General features: G+C 41.8%; 1 pseudogene; it reads left to right on the forward strand.

The window, feature by feature from the left end:
- Positions 1–5,070: 5,070 nt before the first annotated feature.
- On the forward strand, positions 5,071–5,521 carry LOC116574222 (annotated as a pseudogene).
- Positions 5,522–6,183: the final 662 nt, after the last annotated feature.

Genomic DNA, 6,183 nt, shown 5'->3' on the forward strand with positions numbered 1-6,183 from the left:
ACTCACTGATGTGTGCAGTGGGGTGGCAGGTGCCTGGAAGGTATAGAAAAATGAGAAAAGCCTAGAGAATTTTCCCAGAATGAAAGTTGGGTCTGGATTCTGTAGAATGACGCCCAGAGTGGGATGAGAAAGAGGAAACCGAAAGTAGACTGAGGGCAAGTCGTCCTTCCCAAAGTGGCACTTGAGATGAACTTAGTGCACAGGTGAATCTTTACCTTTTAATAGTGCTATATTTATTTTAGTGGCAATAATTAAGTCCACCTTTCCCCCTTCCCTTTACTGGGATGGTATCAAGTGGGTCTGTTTAAAGATAAATGTTAACTAAATAACAGTGCCCGTGACACGTGGAGATAGCAAAAATTGTGAATACGGCTGGAGACTGGGGGCATGTGGCACTAATGAATGGAGCCTTTTCCAGGGCAGGGCCCTCTTTGTTTCACCAAACCATGCCCTGCTGGTACTCTGGGAGCCCCTGTTGGAGTGTTAGCATCAAGCCTTGTGGACTACTGGCAGCTTAGAGACCATTTCTTGCCCTCTCTGCCCTGAAACAGAGGCATTTCCACTAACAATGTGAAATCTAAATTCTTACCAAGTACTTGCTGAATTTACATTGAATTCATGAAGGAGGAGCATAATGTTCTGTATAGTATTCAGCGGGGAATTAGAATAAATGATCAGGAGCACAGGGGTAGAGTCGCTGTTCTACGTGCTAATAGCCACTTAATCTTGAATAATTCACGTAACCACTCTGAGATTCGGGTTCCTCATCTGTAAAGTATCTGATAATAATAGCACTGAACTCACAGGGCTCTTATGACCATGAGATAGTACAAATGATGCAAAATACTTTGCATAGGGCTTGTCAGAAATATTTAATAAATGTTTATAATTATCGTATTAATAGCATGCTAGCTATGACAACTGAAAGTAGATTTTGTAGGTTTGGTGCAGGTTGTGTCTGCTTTGGGAGAATGTTCATCTATTCCTTAGCACAAATCCTGCCACATAAACATTTGATGAATGAATGGACAGATGAGTAAGCCTTGGAAGAAGGGAGCTGATTTGGGGCACTTAGAAGACATTTTGTCGTATATGCTTTAGTCAGCTTGATACAAGATGGCTTGTATCTGCCTAGGCAAAAGTAAACACCTCTCCTCCTTTTAAAGGGGGGTAGTTTGTCGACATGCACATCAACCAATATCACCTTTGTTTTCTTCATTTCTAGGGATATTTTGGTTGAAACCAGGACAGAGGTGGGGCTCCTCATGAGTAAAAAGCACTTGGGGCAATACAGAACTTGGCAGTTATAACGTAGTTCACACTGTGTTAAAATCCCAGAGTCCGAGAGGTTGAATTATTTTACTCATCTAAGAAACACAATAATTCTCCTTCAATATGCTGCCTTAAGAATAACACTGCTCATAACACTTGAAGTGATTTTTAACCGAGGTGGCTGAATGTTTTGTTCAGCTTGACTAACCCTTAGACACTCTTCTTCCTGACTTTAGGCCCTTGACCTCCCCTTTCTTAGAGCATTTACTTTAGAAAACTTGCAGTTGTTTATATGTGGAATCTAAAAGACAGAATAAATGAATAAACAAACAAAAAGTAGAACCAGACCTAAAAATACAGAGAACAAACAGATAGTTGCCAAAGGGGATGGAATCAGGGGCGGGTGGGGGGTGGTCAGATGGGTGAAGGGATGTGAGACACACAGGCTTCCAGTTATGGAATGAATAAATCAGGGGACCAAAAGTATCAGCATAAGAAATCTACTCAGGGGTGTTATAGTAGTGCTGCATGGTGACAGGTGGTAGCTATGTTTGTGCTGAGCGTAACAACTTGTAGACTTGTGGAATCACTGCGTTGTACACCTGAAACAAATGTAACATTGTGTGTCAGCTGTACTCAAAAGACGTATTACAAAAAAATTATAGTTGCAAATTCTTTCTCTGTCCCTTTGAGGTCTAAATCTTCTACAACCTAGAAAAGATTCTCAAGAACAGAGGTCTATCCCTCTGAAACGTAATCACTGAAGGAGATAGCACCCCTGTGTCCTAGGCTTTGTGAGGCAGAGCCTCACTTCGATAAGGACCAATTAGCAGATACAGGTAGCCTAACCACATTGACCAGGCTCCCCACTACAAGGTCGAGAGTAGGGCAGGGAGGAGGACAGACAGATTTTTTTATTGACCACAGGGATTCTGAGATTACTTAGAAAATGAATTTAGAGGACCAAGTTTGGGATCAGGCAGATTAGTCAGCATGATGATTACGTGATAAAGAGATCCATCTTACCAGAATAGGGAGATCATTTTCAGACCTTGGTGCTTGATGGGGCTCATCTCGGAGCCCATCTGGATCATCACACCCAGCAGGCCATGCCTCCTGGGGGTGTTCAGCTGCCTGTTGCACACTTTTCTTTGCTCTTTGATTTCCTTTCCTGTCATGACCCCATCCCCACTCTAGAACACTTACCCCTGTCCTGCATTCTTCTCTTCCACTCAACCCTGGTGGATCTTCAGCCATTATATGGAAGGATCACTGCTCTGCATTCTGGTTGGCCATCCCTTGAGAAAGAACACCCCAGCTTCAGCTGCCATGGTTGGTTCTCTGCTGTTGTGTTCAGAGAGCTTGCTTGCAGCTCTTGCAGTGGGTCTGCTTGTGATGCTTCATGGCCCTGGGCAAGGCAAGTGAGGGGATTCTCTGTGACAGCTCCGGAGCGATGCTTGACCTGGCACCTGCAGTGGTTCACCTTGTTCTGGCACTCTGTCAATGTGAGCTCGTGGTGGTGACTAGGTGTCTTCGATGTGATGACTGGGTGGTTAAAAGAAAGATGCAAGAAAGGGTCAGCACTTCTATAAAGTAAGATTTCACCAGTGAATACCAATTTTTTTTTAAAAAGATTGATATCTTAAGTTTTAAGTGGTATTTTGAATCAAATTCTACCTGCCCTCAAGTGAAAACGCACTCGAGGAATGCACACCTGTGCACATCTGTATGAGAGGTAGACGGTTATCCTGGGATTAGAGCTGCTGAGGATGAGGGACCCTGATGGGCTGTCAGTGTCCTCAGTGAAAGCCTGATGCTTCAGTAGAGAAGAGATGCAGTCGTCTACTTCTGCAGCAGTACTGGTCAGCGTTCTCTCTGTCAACCTGCTTCCTTAGCTGCTAAACCCCTCTCAACGTCCTATCCCCAAGGTCCCTCCTATATCCTCCCGCAGGACCCTGTGAGAGTCTCCATCCCAGCACAGAGGACACCACAGGTAATTGTGTATTTACTGTCCTCTCTTTTCACAGGACTCTGAACTCCCTTGAGAACAGAGGCTGTATCTCGTTCATCTCCAAATCCTCAGAAACTAGCACAGTTCCTGTTTCAAGATTAGCACTCAGTGAATCTATTTTGGGACCAGTGAATGGGAAGTATTACTTTTTATTTCAACAGTAGATGTGCATATATTAAGGCTCTAATAGTATTTTGAACATCTAATGATCAAATAGTCACAAATTAAAATACAATTTTATCATAAAAATTTTTAAAAAGCACAAAAGCTTTCATAAAATAGAGAAAAGAAAAAAAATTCTATTCCCAGTTTTCTTTCTTCTTTTAGTGTTAGTTTAAACACTTTCCCAGAAGAATTTCAGGATAGTTTGTCAGATTTGTTTTTTTCTGAATGTGTTTTCCTAAAAATTCCCACTGAGACTAGAAATGCATTAAATGTAGAACAGATTTGGGAAGAACTGTCATGTTTACTCTTTTTTGTTGTTGTTTTGTTGTTTTGTTTTGTTTTAGGCAGAAGGGAATAACTGATCCCTGCCTCTTATGTACAGGGCTGGGGAACAGTAATGGATAAAGACTGAGCAGTTTTCCATTGGACACATGAATGCTCACGCCAGTTATGCAAACCTTTTTTTTTTTTTTTTCCCTGTTTAAGGTGTTTGGGAGTTTTGTTCACTGAGATTATTTCAAGGTATTTTGCTTTCCATAGTTTTGAGTTCAGATTAAAAATATAATGTTGGCCAGGATGTGGAGAAAATGTAACCCTTGTGCTTTACTGGTGGGAGCGTAAATTGGTGCAGTCACTATAGAAAACGGTATGAAGTTTCCTCAAAAAATTAAAACAGGGGTGCCTGGGTGGCTCAGTGGGTTAAGCTTCTGCCTTTGGCTCAGGTCTTGATCCCAGGGTCCTGGGATCGAGTCCCGCATCGGGCTTTCTCCTTGGCAGGGAGCCTGTTTCCCTACCTTTCTCTCTCCCTGCCTATCTGCCTACTTGTGATCTGTCTGTCAAATAAATAAATAAAATCTTTTAAAAAAATTTAAAAGAAAACTACCATATGATCTAGCAATTTCACTTCTGGGTATTTACTCAAAAGAATCAAAATCAGGCTCTTGAAGAGATACCTGCATTCCCATGTTCACTGTAGCATTATTCACAGTAGGCAAGATATGGAAACAACATAACTATCCATTGATGGATGAATGGATAAAGAAAAATGTGGCATATATGTGCAGTGAACTATATTACTCAGCATTAAAAAAGAAGGAATCCTGCCATATGTGACAACATGGATGAAACTTGAGGACATTATGTTAAATGAAATATGCCAATAACGGGACAAATACTGTATGATTCCACATATAGGAGATATTTAAAATAGTCAGACTCTTTGGAAACAGAGGGCAGAATAGTGGTTTCCAGAGACTGGAGAAGTGGGAAAGGGGGAGTTGCTATTCAGTGGGTAATGGCAGTTTCATTTATACAAGATGAGTAACTTCTAGAGATCTACTGTACAATATTGTGGCTATGGTTAATACTACTTTTTAAATAAGATTTTATATATTTATTTGAGAGAGAGCATGCACATGAGTGCGGGGGTGCAGGAAGAGCAGAAGGAGAGGGGGAAGCAGACTCCCAGCTGAGCTGGGAGCCCAACATGGGGCTTGATCCCAGGACCCTGAGATCCTAACCTGAGTTGAAGGCAGATGCTTAACCAACTGAGTCACCCAGGTGCCCCTGGTTAACAGTACTTTACTGTACACTTAAAAATTCAAGCACTTGATACTCCCAGACTTTGGGACCTGGGTAGTCGGGTTTTGTGCGCGATCCCACCGAAACAGTGACGGCGCTGCTTGGATGAAGCTCATAAGTTTTTTGATGAAATTGAGTCACGAAACTGTAACCATCGAACTAAAGAATGGAACACAGGTCCGAGGATCAGTCACAGATGTAGATGTCAGCATGAATACCCATCTTAAAGCTGTGAAAATGACTTTGAAGAGTAGAGAACCAGTACAGCTGGAAACACTGAGTATTCGAGGAAATAACATTTGATATTTTATCCTACCAGACAGCTTACCTCTGGATACACTACCTGTGGATGTTGAACCAAAGGTGAAATCTAAGAAAAGGGAAGCTGTTGCAGGAAGAGGCCGAGGCCGAGGAAGAGGAAGAGGAAGAGGATGTGGTCGGGGTAGAGGAAGAGGGGGTCCTAGGCGATAATGTCTCTCAAGATTACTATTTCAAAGTGATACATGATTGGGGATATTTTTTGTACAGATTTTGTTTATGTCAGTTTTTAATAAACATAAATGTAGGACAGAAAAAAAAATTCAAGCAGTTATTCTTACCACAACCAGCCAACAGACCAACCAACCAAACAAATAAACCAAGAAAAAGCCAAGATGAGGAGAGTTACTAGAATGTACTTAATACTTATCTTATTCTGAATCCTAACACACGAGTCTATGATATAGCAAAAATTTTTTAAGTTCGGTTTTCTTATCTGGAAGGCATATAATAAGTATCAAACAAACAAAAAGAATAGCAAGTCTAAATACTAAACAAAACAAAAACCCATGGCCTCAAGGTTCAGCACTCTGTCCCCAGTAATCCGGTGTTGAAGAACAGTCTTTGCTTCTCCACCTCCTCCCCAACCCCCAGTCTACTTGTGGAAGTGTCAGCACTCCAGAAGAGAGTGGGAAACCTGTGTGAATTAATACCTTGTTGGGGTCTTGTTCCTTCTTCACTACTCCATTTATTAGAAGTTGGAGACCAATATTAGTTTGTAAGACTCTTTTACCCCGCTTCTGGTTTATTGTCCTAGAGGGCAAAAGAGGGGTCTCCAAATGGGAGGGTCTCAGGCAGAAGGGAATACTGTTCCCTGCCTTTTATTTACAGGGCTG

Source organism: Mustela erminea, chromosome 15, assembly GCF_009829155.1.
Source record: "Mustela erminea isolate mMusErm1 chromosome 15, mMusErm1.Pri, whole genome shotgun sequence".
In the NCBI taxonomy this organism is placed as follows: Eukaryota; Metazoa; Chordata; class Mammalia; order Carnivora; family Mustelidae; genus Mustela; species Mustela erminea.